Genomic DNA, 22586 nt, shown 5'->3' on the forward strand with positions numbered 1-22586 from the left:
TCTCGCGAGAGCGCGCAGCGCAGCGACGCGCTGCTGAGACACTTTAGGAATGAGAAGCGGTGCGACGACTCTTCCCCGGGGCGGACGGACACACCGCAGGCACTTTGCAAGAGACAGTGGAACAGTGTGAGAAAGGGGCGTGGGCGTTCTCCGTCAGCCGGGGAATCTGGGGGGCAGGGAGAGTCTGTGAGGTTGAGGAGCGCTACTGAGGAGGCTGCGCGAAGTCCTTTCTGACGCGGGGTGTGAGGACTCGTTTGCCTGGCGGAGGGTTCCGTCACGCGCTGCGAACGGTCGCGTGTTGGAAGTGCTGCTGTAGGCGGCGACCCTCGGCGGGACAGCGGCCCTCGTGGAGGGACACGGTGCCGCCCCAGTCCTCCTTTGGGGGAGCTTATGTGAATGTTCGCATCTGTGAATGTCCCCATCCGTTGCCTGCGGAGCAGCGGGGGCTGCGCTTCGCCTCGGGGGCTCTTACTGCCCCGGGCACCGGGGAAGTCGGTGTAGCTAAAACTGTTGGGAGAGGATGTCATCTCTGGCTCAGAGTTCTTCCGACCAGGCCCCAGCTTCCTCCTGGTGGTGGCAGGAGGAGCTGTCCAGTCTTTCAACTTCTGTGAAACCCCAGAACTGTGCCCGCCCATCCCTCCGTCCCTTCCTCCATCCCTTTACTGATTAGGTGCCAGGCACTTTTAGGCATTTGGCTTATATCAATGGGCAAAGCAAAAATCCCTGTTCTGGGGTTGGCGAGTAGATAGACTATTAAAAAATAAAACTTAGTAACTTTTTTTCTTAGAGAAAATGTTAGTTAAAACTTGACATGCAAATTCTAGCAGCCAAGAGGCATTAGGTGAGAATCTATTGGGCAGCTAGTACATGCCAGAGGTTGTCTTTACACAGCTGTCTACAAGCTTACTTTCCTTTATTCCATTTATTTGGTCTCTTTAAAATAATATTTATTGAGCACCTTTTTTTTTTTTTTTTGCCAGACATGGTGATAGGTGGTGAGAAAAACAAAACAAACAAAAAACACAGGATCCTTTGCCACGTTTGAGCTTTCAGTCTGGTGGGAGAGGCACGTGTTAATCAAATAATCTACAAACTAATGTACAGTTGTAACTGCGGCAGGTACTGCCGACGAGTACATGATGCTTAGGATCTGTGTATATTAGAGGGAGTTGACTTAGGAGGTCTGGGAAAGCTTCTTTGAAGAGGTAAAGCTAGGGGTGAGATCCAAAGGAGGAGGAAGAGCTGACTAGACAAAGTCTAATCCTCACAGAAATCCTATAAAACAGGTAAGATTACGTCCGTTTTAGAGTTAAGGACATCGACAGCTCGGTGAGGTGATGTATCCGCCCAAGGTTACTTTAGACTAAGTGGCAACCCACGATTCTGAGTCGGCTAAGAACAGGGTCTTTTATATGCTCCTTGAGCCATTTGGTGTTTTTAGGAGAGGCAAGTGTCACAAGCACCTCAGGGACATTAGGGAGCAGGGGTCACAAACTCGAAAGGCTGCAGGGCTCAGGCAGATAACATAATTGAGTGAAGTAGAGTATAAGACAGTAGGGAGGACTTCCCTGGTGGCGCAGGGGTTAAGAATCCGCCTGCCAATGCAGGGGACACGGGTTTGAGCCCTGGTCCGGGAAGATCCCACGTGCCACGGAGCAACTAAGCCCGTACGCCACTATTACTGAGCCTGAGCTCTAGAGGCAATGAGAAGCCCGCGCACCGCAATGAAGAGTAGCCCCCCACTCGCCACAACTAGAGAAAGCCCTCGCGCAGCAACGAAGACCCAATGCAGACAAAAATAAATAAATAAATTTATTTAAACAAAAAAAGACAGTAGGGAATGGGGAATAGTGGGGATTGCAGTGAGCTGGAGGCCATCTTTTCTGTCTAAAGGAAAAAGCCAGGTGAAATTATCACACTTTTAAATAATTGGCAAATACATTTATCTAGACTGTTAGCTCAATGAAGCAGGACTTTATTTATTTATTTAACTGTTGTGTGCCAAGTGCTCAGAGCAATGCCTTGCACATAGTAGGCACTCAACCTCATCTGCTGTCCATAGGCTCTGAGTAATTCTTGCCATGTGTGCACAGTTCCACAGATTTTGAAGCACATTTACATTCACTTTCTTATTTTATCCACCAGCATCTGTGTTGGCTCCTTATTTGCTTCTGATGTGGGTACTGCATGAAAAGCCCCCCAAACCCTCCCCCAATCCAGGATATATTTAGGTATGTCTTCCTTTTGTACCTGACCACCCTCTTCATGTTTTAGCTCCTCTCCCTATGTACTTGGCATCATATCTCGACTCCCTCTACTTATCTAGCCCATTTTACGTTTAAAGCATGCTTTGTTGTTGTTTTAGTTCTGACCCCAAACTTTAGGTGTTGACCTTGGGCCCATCATCACAACCAGGGACCCCTTCCCTACACTCAGCCTCAGCCCCTGCAACTGCAAGCTGCCCCCAGCTGCCTCTTGCCAGGGGAGGTGCATGAAAGGTTTCATTTCTTAGAAACTACTCTCCTGAGACATCTTGCTCCAGAAGAAAGTGAACATCCCTAGACATCTGAACTCCCTAGTCCATCATATGATCTTGAGCGAGACAGAAATCTCAAGTCTGCAGGGGCCAGTTATAGCTTAGTCTCCTTAAAGCTCCTCTTGGAGTAGAGGGTATTAAAGCTTGCTCTGCATTATCTCTTAGGTGCAGGATTATACATTCTTCAGGAATCATTGTTATTTTTATTTTTTGTGGCCTCTCAGTGTTACATGCACACACACGTATATGTATATGTTTAATGGAAAATTTCAAACATATAAAAGAGTAGAGAGAATTAACTCTTGTGTTCTCATGCTCCAGCTTTAACAATTAGCAATTCATGGCCAAACTTGACTTCCCTTTATCTCTATGTACTCCCCTGATCCTGGATTATTTTGAAACAAATCCCAGACATCATATTTCATTTGTAGCTGTCAGAATATACTGCTAAAAGACAGGGACTCCCATCTTAAACATAACTTCAATATAATCGCAAACGCTTCCCCATAGCATCAGCAATTCCTTAGTGTCATCTTTTAAGAACAGCTTATTGGGCGGGTGAAGCCTTTCCACCAGGGATGGGCTCCAAGGCCAAGAAGCGCGTGGTGCTGCCCACCCGCCCGGCGCCCCCCACGGTGGAGCAGATCCTGGAGGACGTGCGGGGGGCGCCCGCCGAGGACCTAGTCTTCACCGCCCTGGCCCGGGAAGGTAGGGGGAGCCCAGGTCGGGCAGGGGAGAGGCGGCCCAGAGACCCCAGCAGGAAGGGGCGGGGGAAGCGCCTGGCTGCCTTTAAGACATACTGGCAGAGTTAAGTAGTCAGGACGGAGACTGTCTGGCCCTGCAGTGCCAAAAATACGTAGGTCTGGCCTTTTGCAGAAAACGTGTGTCCACCCCTTGTTCAGAAGGTGGAAGCAGATGAGTGGCATACAGTTGTAGGGTGAATTTTGTGTTCCACTCTGTGAGGTTTGTTTATTCATTCAACAAACATTCATTGAGAACCTGTTGTGGGCCAGGGTCTAGTCTAAGCACTGAGGTGGATAGGTGATCAAAAAAGATGGAAATGCCTGGGACTTCCCTGGCGGTCGAGTGGTGGAGACTCGGCGCTTCCACTGCAGGCGCCACGGGTTCGCTCCCGGATCGGGGAACTCAGATCCTTCCTGCTGCGCGGCGCGGCCAAGGGAAAAAAAAAAAAGGTGCCTGCCCTCGGGCCATTCTAGTGGGTAGAGACATTCAATATGTAAGACTTGTGGGACGATAGAAAGTGAGAAACGCTTTGGGGCTTTGTTTTTTGTTGTTGTTTGTTTGTTTTTGGTTTGTCTTTGTGTCTTTTTTTAAAGTTGAAGTATAGTTGATTCACAGTGTTTTGTTAACTCCTGATGTACAGCAAAGTGACTCAGTTATACATACATATACATTCTTCTTCATATTCTTTCCCATTATGGTTTATCACAGAATATTGAATATGGTTCCCTGTGCTCTAGAGTAGGACCTTGTTGTTTATACATTTTGTGTATAATAGTTTACATCTGCTAATCCCAAGCTCCCAATTCGTCCCTTCCTCGCCCCCCCTCCCCTTTGGCAAGCACAGTTCTGCTCTCTATGTCTGTGAGTCTGTTTCTGTTTCGTAGATAAGTTCATTTGGGTTGTTTTTTTTCTTTTCTTTTTTTTTTGGCCATGCTGTTCGGCATGTGGGATCTTAGTTCCCCGACCAGGGATCGAGCCCATGCCCTCTGCAGTGAAAGTGTGGAGTCTTAACCACGGGGCCACCAGGGAAGTCCAATTTGGGTCATAATTTTTTATTTTTTAAATTTTTAAAATATTTATTGATTAACAAATATTTATTGAGGATAAAAAAAAAAAAAAAAAAAAAGAACAGCTTATTTGTTTGAAAGGTGGTTTGCAAAGGATAAAAGGGTCATAGATGCTGGACAGGTAAAAAGAACAAATGTCCTTCATATTTTCTAGTTAGGTATTGATGTTTATTTCAGCTTGGAAATGTTGGCACCTTGGGAACAAGAGCAAATTGCTGAAAAATTGTTGAAATTGATATGGGTCAATAAATAAGCAGATCATGCTACTCAGAGACATCTTGGAGGAGTGGTTGTTTTCTTAAGACCCCATCCTCTGAGTTGAGCCCAACCCCGATGTCACGCTCTTCCCATGATCCCCAGGGGAACATTCACACCAGTCTCTCCTTGGTAGTACATCTGCTGTCACAGCTGTTATTTTACAAGTAGCCTTAGAGTGACCTTTTGCACCATTTCCCTCTGTCCATGGTGCTGATCCACCAGCCTTTGGCCAGCAACCAGAAGAGCTATAACTTGCTTTTGGCCAATGGGATTTAATGTAGGGCTACCATAAAAGTGGACATTAAATATACATTAAACAGTTCCAAGAAGTGCTGTCAATGCTTATGCTCAGTTAAAAAAAAAATCCAAGCTGAAAGTGAAAAGTGAAAAGGTTGAGTATGTGTGTATTAGTGTGTCTATTTCAGACATAGTATAAATATTTTCAAATGTGATTTCTTAACCACATTATAACTAATTGAAATAAATTTCCATTTCATAAATTAAAAATTGCCTCTCCCACTGGTTCACTAATGGTGGTCAGATAGTTGACAGAATAACAACTATTAATATGTTCCAGTTCTTTTCACCCCATTGAGCAATACAATAATAAAAAATTCTCTTAAAAAAAATTATTTCTTAATATGCATATATAATAGTCAACATTTTTTTTTCTGTATCTCTCTCTAAGGTGCCATGCTAGGCACTAGTGGGATAGACAGAGACATAAGACATAACCCTTTTACTCAAAGTATTAACAGTAAAATGGGGAAAATTAGTCATAGAATTATCGTATATTAGAATAAATGTGGTGGTGGAGGGATGCATGAAGGCCTGTGACAGTACAGAGTATAACCTCTTTGGCTACCAGACAAAGCTTCATAGAGGGAAGCTGAGTGATGTTTAGCAGGAGTGGGGTAGAAAGGCATTCCAGAGAGAGGCAAGGTCATGAGCATGACTGGTATTTTCATGTAATGGTATGAAGTTGAGTGTGCCGTGAACTTAGCACGGTGGAAGGAAGTGGTGGAAGATGAAGTTGTGCACACAGGCTGGAGAGAATTTGGACTTTATGATGAAGGCAATAGAAAATGTGCCCATTTCTGTAGGAAGGTGAGGGCATCTCTGTATCTTTGGGAGAGTTCTCTCTCTTAGAGACTCCTGGGCTAGATCCACTATGGAAAGAGGATGCTGAGAGAGTACTCAGCATACAGCAACTTGAGTAAGATGATTTCTAGGGTCTATTAATTTTTCTATTCATCCACCCATCCATTAAGCACATACAGAAGCTAGTTATGTTTCAGGTAAAGTGTTGAATACTGGACACAGTGGTGAAAGACATACATGAGTCTTGCCCTTAAGGAGCTTACATTCTAGATGGAGATTGGAGAAGGAGAAAAATATACAAGGAAACATAAGTAAACAAGATAATATCAGGTTGTTATAAATACTAAGAAGAAAATAAATAGGATGATGGGACAGACTGTAACTAGGCAGAAGTTACTTTAGAAAGGCTGATCAATGAAAGGTTTCTCTGAGGTTTGATTTTTGAGCTGGAGTCTGAAGGGTGAGATGGAACCATAGATGTGCAGCTTGTGGAAGAGCATTTCTGGAAGGGGAAATGGCAAGAGAATGAAGACCTTGCCATTGAAGGCGGGAAAGTGTGGAGTGTTCTGAAAACTGAAAGGAGACCAGTGTGGCTGGAGCGTAGTGAGCAAGGGGAGGGACAGGACCAGAGTGAAATGCAGTGCCAGGCAGGGGCCAGACCATGTCGCGAGAGCCTTGCAGGCCATGGTAATTGATTCTAGAAGTGGACATTTAAGGATTTTAAACGAGTGAGTGACAAGATCTGATGTACACTTTAACAAAATCACCCTGGATGTTGTTGAGAGTGAATTGGAGCGAGGCAAGAATGAAGGAAGTGTGGCCAGATATGGGTCTCTGGATTTAGTTCTGGCAAAAGGTGATGGTGACTTGGACTTGGGAGAGACAACAAAGGTGGAGAGAAATGGATGTGTTCCATATGTTTTGAATGTAGAACTGTCAGGACTTGGAATAGCTTGGTTATGGAGCATAAGAGAAAGAGAGGAACTGAGGATGGCTCCTAGATTTTTTATTTCAGGGTATTTGGGTTGATGGCACTACAGCTTTTGATGTGGGGAGAACTGGTAGCGACCTGTTTTTTGGAGTGGAGTGGTGGTGGGAAAGTGATTAATTCTGATTTGGATGCGATAATTTTGAGATCTGTATTAGATATGTGTCAAGTAGACAGGTGGGTATACCTCAAGGGGGAGGCCATGGGTGGAGATATAAACCTGGAGGTCATTGTCATATATTAAAAGCCATCAGACTTGATGAGAACATATAGGAAAAGAGTACAGGTACAGAAGGGAAGAGAAGGTAGGCCCATGCCCTAGAGCATGCCATCATTTAGCAGACCGTGGAGGAGGAGAATTTTCATGGCTTGGATTATGTCCCCCCAAAATTCATATGTTGAAGTCATAACCCCCAGTACCTCAGAATGTGACCTTATTTGGAAATGGGGTCATTGAAGATGTAATTAGTTAGGTTAAGATGACATCATACTGGACTAGGGTGGGCCCCTAGTCCATTATGACTGGTGTCCTCATAAAAAGGGGAACTTTGAAAACAGACACACACACTGCGAGAAGTCCACATGAAGATTGGAGTTATGCTACCACAGTCAAAGAACTGCCGGAAGCTAGGAGAGAGGCCTGGAACAGAGCCTTCAGAGGGAATGTGGCTCTGCTGACACCTTGTTGTGCCACTCAGTTTGTGGTATTTTGTTACAGCAGCTAGTTAACTAATAGAAGAATCTAGCATAGAAGACTAAGTAGAAGTCACCAGAGAAGCAGAAGGAAAACCACTTGAGTGTGATGTCATGGCAGCCAAGGAAAATAAGTGTTGCAGGAAGGGAGTGGCCGTTTTTATTAAAGGCTGATGAGAGATTAAATAAGAGGAGGATAGTTAACTAGATTGGACTAGATTTTGCAATATTTTGGGGGGTTCTTGTCCCCCCTCCATGTCTGAGATTGACATTTGATATTCACCTATTGATGATGACTTTGATTTATCAGCCTATCTGCAGTGTTAGAAGGGACTTGGTGTGCTGCCAGGTAGAGTGAGCTGGTAGTTTTTCTTCTGGTTTGAATGTTTCTTGTCTCTCCTGGGAGTTGCAAGATACTTTTGGCAATGTCCTGTGTCTTCCTCCTTTGTGTTCAGAGTCACTGCTTTATTCTGTAGGAAAAGGTTGTTGCTACCTACTCCCCAGTGGCATAAGAATCTCAGTGAATGAGTTAACCACTCAGCTGCTCTGAACTCAGGTCTCCAATTACTCCATTCACCATTCGCTACCCACTGCTTCCTGTTTTGAATGTGGACCATCCCTGAAACCACTCCCATCTTCACAGCTAATCCCTTTCTGCCCATTTTTTAGCTCTTTTCCTTCTGTTCAGAATTTATGGTCCTTTGCTGTACTTTTTCTTGATTTTTATTAATGTTATGTATTTATTATTTACCAATATCTTTTCTTGGGTTATTTCTAGGAATTTGGACTGAGAGCAGAGGTAGGCACATGCATGTGTTCTGACATCTTGAATCAATCCTCTGATATATTATTTTTCTGTGGATCAGTGTTGATTCCATCATCATGTCATGTTTGTGCTCAGGGAGCACCGACACCTCCTGATCACCAGGGTCTAATCAGAACTCACTGGCAAGATTCCTTGGACATTTCTCCTGAGCTATGCTATTTGAGTCAACAACACCAGTGGTAATGCCCAATAAATATAGCCTTTTATTGATTTAACAAATAATTTGTTAATTATGTACTATGTACATATCACAGTTGGTGATACAGAGAAATATAATATAGGGTCTCTATTCTTAATGAATTCATGATCTACCTGGGAAAAAGAGGCATCCACATGAAGGATGTTAAATGACAGTGCAAGAATTAAGCAACATGAAGTCTTTTTTGACAAGAGCTATTTCAGTTACAAGTGAAGAAATCTAGGTTTATACCATATTAAGTTAAAAAAATGTTAACTGATGTGTTTTAGTGCCCAGAACAGTAGGCCTTCAATAAGTATTTGTTGAGTGAAGGGAATTTGTTTTCTCATATAACTGAAATGTCCAAGGAAAGTTTAAGTTCAGGCATAGCTGTATCCACAGACCCAGATCATGCCCTCAGGCATCTGATTCTTCCCTTTATTCAGCTCTCCTTTCTTCTGAATTGGCTTTATTTTCATGAAGGTTCTCATCACCATATGGGTAGCTGCTGGTCTTTTGAAAGAGAGTACCCCCTCCTTTTTTTTTTTCAATAGTTCCAGCAAAAACTTTGGGGCTGACCTTCATGGGGTTGGTTGATTTGGGTCATATGCCAATTCCTGAACCAATCATTGTGACTGGGGGGATGGAGTACCTGATTGGTCAGGCCTGGGCCACGTGTCCATTCCTGGAGCTGAGCTCTCTGAGCCACTTCTAGTTCATAAACTGGTCCCTGTACAAGGAGACTGAAAAGAGGCAGTCACTCCAGATTCGTAGATGGCAGAGATAACAAGCAAGGGAACTTATATATGAGGCATATCTTGGGTGGCCACAAGATGGGTAGATCTCTGAAGTCACCCCCCAGAATCTTAAAAGTTTATATAGAGGCTTTAACAGGGTTCAGTCAAGAATACTGTCAAGATGGTCTCAATAACACATTACTGGGCTTCCCTGGTGGCGTAGTGGTTAAGAATCTGCCTGCCAATGCAAGGGACACGGGTTCGAGCCCTGGCCCGGGAAGATCCCACATGCCACGGAGCAACTAAGCCCATGTGCTGCCACTACTGAGCCTGTGCTCTAGAGCCCGCAAGCCACAACTACTGAGCCCACGTGCCACAACTACTGAAGCCCGCGTGCCACAACTACTGAAGCTTGCACACGTAGAGCCCATGCTCCACAACAAGAGAAGTCACGACAATGAGAAGCCCGTGCACCGCAATGAAGAGTAGCCCCCACTCGCCGCAACTAGAGAAAGCCCACGCACAGCAACAAAGACTCAACACAGCCAAAAAAAATTTTTTTTAATAAATAAATTTATTTTAAAAACCCCAACACATTACTCTCTCAAGGCTGTGTCCTTGAAATGGCTCCCACTGTGGGCAGAATGTACATTCCAAGGATCCAAGGACAGGGGAGTGGGTGAGGGGCCTGTGCTTACCTGGGACCAGCTTGTGGGTCAACTGGCGGTCACGTTCTCTTGGTGACCTTCTCCAACACTCCTCCCGGCCCCCATTTCCACAGTGGGCCCTGAGTGGTCAGCAAGGGGTGTCACTAGCATGGGGGTGGCTCGTGGGGCGGCGGTCTGGCTGCAGCGGAGGCAGATGCCACAGCAGCCGTAGAGGCACATGCAGGAGAAAGCAGATCAGGAAAATGATTCCCCAAATAGGCAATAACTTTTTTCCACTGAGAGTCCCATGACCTGAACCTTTGATTTGTTAACCTCCCTAGGCTGGGGGTCTGATCACTCAGGGCAATCACGTGTGTCCTCACGTGGTTTAATAAAGATGATACATTAGCCGACTCATCAGGTATGAACACACAACCTCCTGTTTGGATAACAGCACAGGTGCCTCCTTGCGAGGCAGCAATAATGTCCAAGGCCGTCCTCTTTTGTAGGATGGCTTTTCTCACTAGACACATTTCAGTGTTCAGTAAGGACAGGCTTTGCCGGCTGTCATTGAAAGCTTGCTGGGTGAACTTAGTAAGGGCTTCGATGTGTGCTATGATGTCCTTCAGGCCAATGGAGGGGACAGAGTGGAGGCCAAATGATCGTACCAGTGGAAAACAGAACGTGACCATCTGGCCTTGAGGAGAGAGAGGTTGGCAGTTTTTGTTACTGTGGTTGGATTCTCCCCTGGGCTCAGGAAAACCCAGGGAGCAGCAGCCCAACCACAGGTAGAAGCCACGGCCAAAGATCTGAGCCACACAACCATTGGGTCCCCTTTAGGGCCACCCAATAAGTATCTGGGTGGTGTGACCACACAGTTCTAGTGATATCCATCCCCTGTTCCTGGTGCAATTGGGTTAGTTCTTTTTAGAGTGATTTTTCTGTTACCAACATAGAGTTGCCCAGGTGCTTAAATGTCCACAACCTGAGGTGACCCACATGAACCTATCCCAAATCTGCTTGCAGCCACCCATGGCTCTGATGGTGGTATTTTTAGGACCCTTCCTGTCACCAGTTTGATGGGCTGCTTGTGTAGTTTGAGTGACCGGAAAAGAGTACCCATACCCAGTGTTATTGATCGTGGGTGCCACAGGCCAGGGTTCTGGATCAGTATTGGTGACATCAGATGAATTAAGAGTACTCGTCCTGGCTTGCCCTTTCTTAATGTCCTGCTTTAGGGCCTCCCAGTCCCCTCCCTGGAGTGATGGTACCCACCATGCTCGTCCTGATGAGTTGAGAGGGGCAGCTGCACACATACCTCATAGGTGGACTGATTCCTTTGCCGGGCATACAAGTGGGCCCACTGTAGAAAGGTATCTCCATCAGGTGCCCATTCCATGACCGGACACCACAGGAGCAGCATAAGTCTAAGGTCAAAAAGACAGACACGTAGTAGGAACTTGTATGGGGAGGTCTTCCCCTTCTATATGAACTACACCTGTTGCCTGACCCTTGGATGTTAATGTGGCTGCAGCTTTAGGAACTTGACCTGGTCGTGCTTCTGGGGAGGCAGACTGTCAGGCGTGAGGAGATGGACTGGGGGTGGGATATGCCAGACCAGGACCCCACCTTCTCCCCTGTTTCAATGGTGCGTGTTCCATTCCAGGTAGAGTGTGTTCCAGCAGGTTGGGCTTGCAGCAACACAACAGGATCCTGGTGGAGACTGAGTAGTTCCCCCTCACCCAGGGATGTGAAGTAATTTACCATCCCAGTGGGATGTCCCATTGCAGATTCCAGTAGATAACACCTTCCCCAGGTGTGATGGGGCTTGGTGTTCTCAGCAGCACAGCATGTTGATCCTCAGTGGGAGTCAGGGCAATGTCTGTCTCCTGCCACTGCCTACCTTTAGGGTACTGAGTGTCTTGGCAGGGGTCCCCAGTCTGGCAAATGGGGTGACAGGCCCTACTGGTTGATCATTCAAATGTATTAAAGGCTGGGACAGTACTTTAGTCCACCTGGCCAAGGTGGTTTTACCTGTGAGTGATTTAATCTGCTGCTTTAGTATTTCAGTCTTTCTTTTTACCACTGCTGCTGCCTGTGGCTTGTAGGGGAGATGGAACCTCCATTCGATGTCATGTTCTTTGCCTAGTCTTGCGTGTCATGACCTTTGAAGTGTAACCATTGATCACTGTTTATTTGAGGAAGGTATCTGCACAGGGTAGTCAGTTTCTCTAATCCCCTAGTGGTGGCTTCCTGGTTTGCATGGTGACAGAGGGAAGTTTGGGTTAGGCCAGACCCAGTATCCACACAAACCGAGGCATACTGAGAGCCCTCACTCAGGGGGAGGGGGCCAGTATAATCAATTTTCCAGTCCCTCACCAGTTGGGAACTCCAGTGGATGACCCTAGACTTTGGCAGTTGTCTTGGGTATTATTTAGAACACACAGGTCATGCTTTTACTGTGTCAACCAAGTCACTGTATTTCAAGGGCATTCAGGCATCCTTGGCAGTGTACCACCACACTCAGGCACTACAGTAGCCACTTTTTGTGTACACCCAATCTGCTGTGTCTACTGAAGGATCAGCTGCTAGGGCTTGTACCTGGGTTACAGCATCAGCTTGCTGGTTGCCTGGGGTGTCAGCACCTCTGAGCTGGAATGTGGAAGACATTGAGGACTGAGTCAGGCTCTTGCAGGCAAACCCAAATGTCTTTCTTTGTATCCTGACCCCACAAGGTTCTATTCATGATCATCCGCCCCTCAGCTTCCCATTTTCTAAGCCGTAGGGTCAATCCCTTTAGAACAGCCCAACTGAAAGTGCAAAGGGTTAACGGCCAGGCCTTAAGGGTGATCAACAGACTGCTGAGTTCAGCCCTCTGGCAGCTGCAGTTCATTCCTGTTTCCCTCCAGTGTCGGGCTGAATAGCGACTGCAGTCCATGTGGATGGGTTGCCCCAACTAGACCCATCTGTATACCAGGCATCAATGGGAATTTCCCCCACTCCCCTGTCTACAGGCCACAGGCCCCTCCCCAGGATTAGGGGCAGGAGCATTTGGAGGATCTCCACACTCTACAGGGCCTAGTAGCACACGAGGGAACTTACATACAAGGCTTGTCTTGGGCGGCCACAAGATGAGTAGATCTCTGCACCCGCCAGAATCCTAAAAAAGTCTATATAGAGACCTTAACTGGATTCAGTCATGTATTCAGTCTAGATGGTCTCAACAACACATTACTATCTCAAGGCCGCATCCTTGAAACGGCTCCCACTGTGGGACTGTGGGCAGAATGTACATTTCGAGGGAAGGAAAGGGGGGTGAGGAGCCTCTGATTGCCCTGGTCCAGCTCAAGGGTCAACTGGTGATCACATCCTTTTGATGACCTCCTTCAACAGCCATATGGACCAAGAGTTTGGAAGGGCTTCTTTCCCCAGAGAAAAATCGGGTGGGTATTGCTCCCAGAAGAAGGGATAAAGGATGCTGTACAGGTAAAACTAGTGATGTTTGCTCTCCTACAAGGCTGTAGCATAATAGGTGTCATAAGACAGTATATAATTCCACCTGATTGTATCAGGTAATGAGAGCTATCAGTTCAGAGGGTTTGGAAGTGGTCAAAGTAAACTTTCTGGAGGGGATTGAAATTTAGTTTAGCTTGAGGAATGAGCAGGAATTGACTTGATAAAAGAGGTTCTAGAGGTAAGTGGGAATAGAGTACAGGCAATGGACCAGAGTGATCTGAGTGGATAAATTTCTTAAAAGAGGGAGGTTGGAAATACCAGAATGGAAAGATGACCTTGACAAGATACCTTGAGCTACAACAGCTGCAAACAAGCCTTCAGGCAAAATTTGCTTGAGCTAGCATATTGAATAATCTCTACCCTCATCTTGATGCCTGGATAATAACCCTTCTGGGTTCTGTAGCCTTTGCCTCTGGAGTTCTGGTAACACCTGTTAACTGCATTGTGATGCTGCTTCCTAGGTGTTAGCAAAGTCTGATGTCCATTTATGCCCTCCTGTGACCAAGTCACCTCACTTCTTGTAGTTGACTGTGCCAAGTCTTTTCAGCCTAAGGGCAAGAAAAGTTTGCTACCGACCTTCTCCCGTTTTCAGACTAAACCAACAGATGAGCTTGCTCCAGCACCGCCAAACAGAAGAAAAATCCCTCCTACTCAGAACATCAAGTGCACGAAAGCAAGTAGCAGTTTGTAAGGAAATCAGAGCTCCATGGGTGCAAGCCACATCCCTATAGGTACCCCCACTTTGCCTCTGTGAATCCATAGAGAGACCCAACACTTGTCCTGGGGTATCACCCAATCAACCATGTACATGTAGACAAGGAGGTTACTTCCCTGAAGGAAGGGAGTCCAGGTTGCTGCTTGTAGAATAGCTAAATATATTGTTTTATTATGAGCCAGATTCAGTTTTAATTTGTTACTATATAGATGTTAATTAATTTCTTTCTTATGCCAACACTGGGAGGCAGACGCTATTATTATCCTCATTTACCAACAGGGAAACTGAGGCACAGAGAATTTAAGTAACATTCCCAAGGTGTTCTAGCTATGGAGTGGAGGATCCTGGGTTCAAATCTAGGTAGTGTGACTCAGAGGCTGTGCTCTTTACCATCACTTTATGCTATACCTGTTACTTTAACCCACAGTGACCAGAAAGGCGAATAAACTCAGCTCATTATAGAAAGGACTTTAATGTTCATCACAGCTGGTCAGGAAGGGCGTCAGAGTCCAGAGGCTGCTACCAACATTTCCTTTCTGTTTTATGTGCATTACTTTTCAGTCAGGCTAAGTTTGCCTTTCATAGACACCAGGAAGTCCCCTTTTCTAACAAGAGCTCTGGACTTCTTGTGCACCTGCTCTTTTTATCTGTCCTGAAAAGACCCATTTGCCCTTAATTCTCACATTTTTTTAGAGCAGGATACTTAAAGACCATGAAATCTTATGGCTGGTATTGATCAACTCTCACAGGATAACTTTGATACATTATCACACTCTAAAGACCCTCTTCACATCAGGGGAGGGAGGAGGAGGGACAATGGAAATGAAGGGACAGAGGACCCCATCTTGCCCCACTTGTGGGGATAGGGCAGGATAAAGGGGCTAAGTGATTAGGTAGAAAATGTGTTCTATACCTTCAAGACCAGGACTGCTGGCTGGAATACTATGAGAATTTCTTGTAGGAAATGCAGTAAGCTTTCAGAGAGGCTTGGAAACAGAAAATGGCAAATGATTACATTGGCCAAACGTGTCTGGGTTTGAGTCTGCAAACTACCCACTTTCCACTGTTGGCCTAGGACTGAAGTCAACGCATCCCATGTGAGCATGTGCAGGAAGGGCTTACCAGCTCCTCTGAGTTGAGCAAACTTCTCTCTCTCTCATCACTCACCACATCTGCTCATACAGAAAGTTGAGTATCAATCCTGGGATTCAGATCCTGATGATGGAATCCCAATTTTCCCTCTCATGAACAATGTCAGGTGGGGCTGGCTGCCATTCAAACTTCTCATTTGGTTTTGGGGTCAGAAGTCTTCATGTATGAGGCTGGTTATGTGCATATCTCTGGGACTTGAGTAGGTCTAAGTGAGTAGACACTTCCCTATCCAACTATGTGATCTGAGAATGGGCTAGTGGGTCATTTCCCAGGTGGGGTGCAATCTACACCAGTTCTCTGTGGTTGCCGAGAGGATAAGACACGCGCGTGGGGCTGTTGGTTAGTCTACTAGCTTGCCGTAAGTAAAGTCTACCTGAGAATGAGGTCCAGAAAGAGGAAAGGAGAGCCCAAAAGTGGAGAGGGTGTCATAGAGTTCTAAAGTCATCATTTGAGCTCATAGACCTGAACAGAGGCCCTAGTCTTTTTAATATTTTGAGCCAATAAATTTCTTGTTTTGCTGAAGCCACTTTGAATTAAATTTCTGTCACTTACAACCAATGCAATTCTGACTAATATATGCAATAAGCATTTTACATGTTACCTCAGGTGACTTAGAAATTATCATCTCCATTTTACAGATGAGGAAATGGAGGTTTGAAGGTCCAGGTAATTTGCATGAAGGTTACAGATAGTCACTGAGAGAGCTAGGGTTTGGCACAAGGTTGATCTAGATTCTAAAGAGAATATACTTTCCCCCAAACCTTTGAAAATGTTTTCAGGTTTGTTTTCTCCCAGAAACATAAGCACCTATGATTCAAAGACTCCTTTAGAGAGGCTACCTTCCTTATTCTCAGTTCTAGAATTTAGTCAGTGAATTGTCAGCTGACTCGAGTTGTTGTTTACACAGTCTGTGAACTTGCAGTTTATGGTATTTTGTAATCTTGTTTTCCCTGCCGTTTTGCTTATGCAGCTTTGTGAGCAAACATTGCCTGTGATTTAAATCCACCACAGTAATGAAACACACACACACACACACACACACACGCATACACACACGCTCCCTCAGAACAGTCCACAGCTCTCTGATTAATCACATGTGTAAAGTACAGTGTTTACAGGAAATCAGCAGGTGGCAATTAGCATCTTGGAAATTATCTGGGAAACACAACTGGAGCTGCCACTTCAGGATGGAAACATAGCAATAACCAGCAAAGTGACAAACCCCCTAGGAGCTGGGAATGAGTCGGGCTGGGAGCAGGGGCTGCTAGGCACACAACAGCTGGTGGGGCAGCCCAGTGTGGATCACAGATTGTGTGCCAGCCTCTTCCTTTTCTTCCTGACACTTCACAAGCAGTCTGTGGGTAGAGACATAAAATAGTTGCCTGATAGGCAGACCATCTTAGAACAACCTTTAAAAAATACTCAAAAAATATTTTTTAAAAAACCCTCAGACCTCAGTCTAGGTGCAGACAGACACTGGTGCTACTGTGCTAGTTGTCAAAATATTGAACTATTTCCATACCAGTTAGTAAACAGCAACTGTCTTGAGCTCACCAAGTGGCATCCCACTGCTGTTTTCCCTGGGGAATGCTTCACCTCTTCAGGATCCAGTGATCAAAATGTGAAAGCCTGAGTCCTGCTCCAGTGCTAAGTCCAGGGTCCATTCTGATTGGTCAGTGCCTGTGCTATCTGCTTGTTAACTATTTGAAGTATCACCCCTCAGGAGTTTTAGGGACCTCTGCAGAAGACAGATACAGAGGATGGGTTGCTGGAAAAAGGGAGAAGAGGAAGTAGTGCATGGTCCATTTCATGCTTGAGATGCTCTTCCTCAATAGTTGAAAAAAAATTTGGTATGTATATCTTCGCCTGCATCTATGCCATCTCTTTCTCTATCTCTGTCTCTATCTCTATCTCTATCCCTATCTCTATCTCTATCATCTCTATCTCTCTATCTCTATCTATATCTCTATCTATATCTGTCTATCATCTTTTGCATATGAGGTGGCAGTGTAGCCCTGAATCCCAGCCTCTGCCTTTTCCATTTGCAAGCAATATGACCTCACAATAAGAATCAGTGTCAATCACTGGTTCTCAACCCTGACTGCACGTTAGAATCACCTTCGGGAGCTTTAACTACAAAATACAGATGCTTGGACCCCCTCACCCACAGATGTTCTAATTCTGTAGATCTGAGATGAGGTCCAGTCATCAGAATTTCTTTTTTAGAACCACTCCTCAGATGATTTTTAAGGTGCCATTGCACCACTAACAAACTTTCTCAGCTTTAACTTCCTCATGTAACAAAAAATGAGTACCAGTGCCCATTTTGTGAGGTTAAATGAGATAATGTATGTAAGGCTTTTTATCGCAGAGTGTGGGACATAACCTTGTGTTAGTTTCATTAATAATTAATATTCAGTACTTTTATAAGCAGCTTTTATTATATTATTTTAATTACATAGGTAACAAGTAAATTCATCCTACTTATAAACAATTCAAATAACATAGAAAGAGTAAAAAGTGATGAAAGGTAGCCTCACTCCCTGTGTGCAGAGGTGGACGCTGTTACATTCCCATGTGTATCCTTCCAGAAATTTATCTTTGCCTTTATTTATGAAATGTGCATCTTAAAGACATAAGTCTTTAATAATGTAAATAGAACCATTTACATTGTTCAGTGACTTCTTTCTTTTTACTTAGCAATAGGTCTATATACTTCGGAGATCACTCCATGTCAGTAAATAGACGTCTACCCTGTGATTTTAGCAATTGCACCTCTCATATGAGTAATGAATGCACCATAACTTACTTAACCTTTCCCCATACTAATGGGCATTTTAGAGAGTTTCCAGATTTTCACTCCAGACAAATCTGCAGTGAACTATTTTGTCTATGCACCTGTGTGCACAGGGGTGAGTTTTCTTTAGATTATCCCTGCAATTGATATCGCTGGGTCAAAGATGATTGCCTAAAATGATGTTAAATTCTGCCGAATTGCTCTCTAAAAAGCTGTGCCAGTTACATTCTTAACGAAGAATGAGAGTTGATTTCCTATCCCTTTCATATCCCACATTTTTTAAGGGAGTTTTCTTTTTTTTTTTTGGAATGTACAGTCCATAGCTGGGTAGCAGGACAAAGAAACAAAGAGTCTCTGTCTTTTGCATTTCCCTGATGAATAATGACTTTGAGCACCTTTTCCCGTGCTTACTGGTACATGAAGTTTCTGTTCAAGTGTTTTGCCCTTTAAAAAATGGGGCTTTGAGCCTTTTGCAGTTCAGTCTGTGGTTCATTTCAAATTCATGTTTGTGTATGGAGTGAGACAGAGGTGGAAGTTCTTTTATTTATTTTTTTAATTGTGCCAGCATCATTCATTTGTTAAAAATTCTTCTCTTTCTTCACTGCATTGACTTGGCACCTTTGTTGAAAATAAATGGATTGAGTAGGTGTGAGTCTTCCTGGACTCTGTCTGTTCCATTGATCTATTTGCCTATCCTTACTTTGAGTCTTTGTCTTTTAATTGGAGATTATTGATGTACTTTGTTGACTCCCTTCTGTGTATCCTAATTTCTTTAATTAGGCCCAGTCTTTCTTGGCCACAGCAAGGGATAAGAAAAGCAAACAAGGCAGATGACTGTCCGACTGCTAGTAAGCTGGTTCACAAAGCCATCAGGAGAATGAGCCTGCTTTTACTCGTGTGGGTTTTTCCTTCCACTGATCAATGGTCATCAGATGAAAGAATTAGGCAACATGGATGTACCAACATTTTCTACCTAAGTTATGAGCATGTCAGTGAAAGACAGAGTATGGCTGCAGTAGCCAAGAATTTCCCGAGCTCCCAGCTTCATCCCAGTTCCTTGAGTTTACATCCCAAGCCCATCTCTCCCTCTTATCCTTTGCTAACTGCTCGTAAACCTCCCAAACTACACCCCAGACCTTCTGCCAAAGTGGAACTGGCTAGACCACATGCTGTTCTACCTATAATTACTGTTTATTCTGTGTTTCTTGGCATGTGAGTTTTCTAATTATAATATCATTATCAAGAAAAGGAGACCGTCTGTATTAGTTTGCCAGGGCTGCCATAACAAACTACCACACACTGGGTGGCTTGAACAAAAGAAATTTATTTTCTCACAGTTCTGGAGGCCAGAAGTCTTGAGATCAAGGTGTCAGCAGGATTGGTTTCTTCTGAGACCTCTCTCCTTGACTGTAGATGCCTGTTTTCTCCCTCTGTCTTCACATGGTCTTCCCTCTGTGTGTGTGTGTCTGTGTCTTAATCCCACTTCTTAGAAGGATACCAGTCATATTGGATTAGGGCCCACCATTATGACATCATTTTAACTTAATCACCTCTTAAAGGACCCTATCTCCAAGTATAGTCACATTCTGAGGTACTAGGGGTAGGACTTGAACGTATGAATTTGGGGGGAGGGGTACACACAATTCAGCCCATAACACTCTCTGAGTGGTCAGACATGGCCTTGGCCCCCATTCACTCACAGCTGGACCCCCCCGGCTGAACCTGGCTGCACTCAGCTGTGGTTTTCGCTCACCTCACTCCTGGGACCTAAGAATATACAACCCTCTGTTCTCTCTTCTTCTTCTCAAGTTTTTTCCCCCTAAGGTCCTCCCTGCATTCACAATTTGAATTTTATTGCTGTTAACAAGACATACATAATATATCCAAACCCTTTGCCGATTTATTTCTTAAATTAATATGTTCTCTCCTTTAATACAATAGATTTACCATCGGACCCATTTGCCTTTTGAGATTTTTGTATCTTTTTTCCCCCGTCATATTTTATGTTTTCTGTTTATAATACTTCCTTGTTCTTTGTGCCCCCGGCCGCCCATTCCCCTGCATATTATTGCATTGACTGACTTTCTTTGGTTCATTTTTTTCCATATTGGGTTTCAGAAGTTATAGATCTTATTCTATTCTTCAGTGGTTGCCCTAATATTTTAACACATTAAAAAATCATTACTAAATTAGAGCACAAATATGAAAAAAAAGCTAAGCAATACAGAAAGGCATAACATGAAAAGCAAGACTTTTCTAGACTTCCCACCCCTGATTCCACTCCTCAGCATAATCTACTTTTTAACCACTTCCCTTTTGAATTATTATACTTACATAACAAATTTTTTTTATACTTTTACTTTTCAAATGTATCATATACAGACAGTATTTATTGAAGCTCTATTTTGAAAGTTAAGGAATAGTCTTAACCTTGCATATATACAATGGACTACTACTCAGTCATTAAAAAGAATGAAATAATGCCATTTGCAACAACATGAATGGACCTGGAGATGATCGTAATTAAGTGAAGTAAGTCAGACAGAGAAAGACAAATATCATATGCTATTGCTTATAGGTGGAATCTAAAAAAAATGATACAAATGAACTTATTTACAAAACAGAAACAGACTCACAGACCTAGAAAACAAACTTACAGTTACCAGAGGGGAAAGGTGGCGGGGGGGAGGGATAAACTGGGAGATTGGGATTGACACGTACACACACTACTATATTTAAAAAAGATAACCAACAAGGACCTGCTGTGTAGCACAGGGAACTCTGCTCAGTATTCTGTAATAACCTAAATGAGAAAAGAATTTGAAAAAGAATAGATATATGTATATGTATAACTGAATCACTTTGCTGTATACCTGAAACTAACACAACATCGTAAATCAAGTATATTCCAATAAATATATTTAAAAAAAAAAAAACTCAAGATAGACTAAAAAAAAAAAACTCAAGATAGACTAAATCATTGAAAAGTCACAATTGAAAATAAAATCTATGATGGTTTGTCCCAGCATGTTGCATAAAAGGGTGACAAAAAGGAAAGAAAAGAAATTATGAGAGAAAAGTTAAGAAATATGTAGGATAAATCTAAAAGCCCCTGCAAGGCAATTTAATCAATGATTTCAAATTTGTGAGGCAAAGCAATTTTGAACTCAGACTTTTACATTCAGCTAAACTAGCATTACATATGAGGTTCTCATCCTGCTGGAAAAGGAATGAGAGATTCGCATCTGTGAACTTGGGGTTTCTTGCTGATTTGTTGAAAAGATCTGTTTTTGTATCTGTGGTATCCTTTTTAGTGTATATTTTGGACTCTACTTTTCTCTCCTCTTTCTCTCTTTTTTAAATGAAGAAAGACCAACCCATAGTCTTTTAATGTTTCAGAAACTGGACTCCTCAAAATGCTTGTTTTTAAAAAAGTAACAATTCTGAAACTGTTTTATGTGTATCCCAATAAGGAAATATATTGTGAAAAATGAGAGATAAGCTTCTCACTGCCAGAAAAAGTGGAAAATGTGGGAAAAGGAAAGGCTTGAATAAACCCAATGGTGTAGGATTGGAACTGAACATATCAGTGTGAATTCAAGGTTTTAAATATAGGTAGAAAAATACAGAAATAGATGTATGTACGTATGTCTATCTATCTATGTCTGAGATGGCCTAGAAGCAATGACACCCCAATTATAATGAGCCTACCTAGTACCGATATCTTGGTGTCTAAATCCCATTCTCCAGTAAAAAGAGTCAGGATGTCTTGGAGAAATGTCTGATTCCAAGGCAAGGGCAGGAAAAGTACAATATGTACTTGGACTATCTTATACCAGCAAGCAAGGGAAGGACTCAAATGATAGGGACATGCGAAAAGGACTCAGGAGCCAGTTTTAAGGGTCTCCCACTGACCAAATCTGGGACAGTTTGAACAACAAAATAAATAATGATAGTAATGGATGATGATCTGTGGAATAAAATAAGAATCCATGAGTCCATATAGACTTAAGTAACTATATGGATAAATAAATAAATGGGGAGGAGGGAAACCTTTTGCTTACAGTAGAATTGCAACTAGTAAATATAGAAGCAATGAGGGAACTAGAAAATCACCACTTGGCAGTGACCACAGCAATAATTTTTTCAAGTAAGAGTCATCAGTGGATGTTAAAACTGGTAAGTAAATGCATGATAAGAAACAGGATATTTACATAATCTTGGAGTATCTCCCAAAAGGAAATTTATTGTTTACAAATGGAAAAATAGTAACTTCACAGTGGAGAAACCTGGCTGACATCACCTTAGCCCAATGATCATATGTTTTTCTTTCTGCACTATAATGTAAGTTCCCGAGTACAGGGATTTATTTCTGTTTTATTCACTCCTGTACCTTGAACACCTAGACTAGTGTTGGGCACATAGTAGGTGCTCAACAAATAGTTTTTGACTGAATGTCATATTCATGTTTATGCCTGTACTTACAAGCTCAGCTTCATTAACTGTATTTTTTGTAAGCTCTATATCCTTATATTTTATCTACCTCATCTGTCATGGACTGAGAGAATTGAATGAACATTTACTGCCATTGTGTTTTTGTCTAATTCTCCTTATAGTTTCGTTATTTTTGC

At 43.4% G+C, this 22586-nt stretch overlaps 1 long non-coding RNA gene across 1 annotated transcript in view; it reads left to right on the forward strand.

Annotated features, from left to right (window-relative positions):
* Positions 1 to 25: 25 nt before the first annotated feature.
* LOC132349653 (uncharacterized) overlaps positions 26 to 22586 on the forward strand; it is a 189715-nt gene continuing 167154 nt past the window's right edge. The window contains exon 1 of the long non-coding RNA XR_009497715.1: positions 26 to 126. This is a non-coding gene — a long non-coding RNA (uncharacterized LOC132349653). The remainder of the gene's footprint in view (positions 127 to 22586) is intronic.

The sequence above is a fragment of the Balaenoptera ricei genome, chromosome 15 (assembly GCF_028023285.1).
Source record: "Balaenoptera ricei isolate mBalRic1 chromosome 15, mBalRic1.hap2, whole genome shotgun sequence".
In the NCBI taxonomy this organism is placed as follows: Eukaryota; Metazoa; Chordata; class Mammalia; order Artiodactyla; family Balaenopteridae; genus Balaenoptera; species Balaenoptera ricei.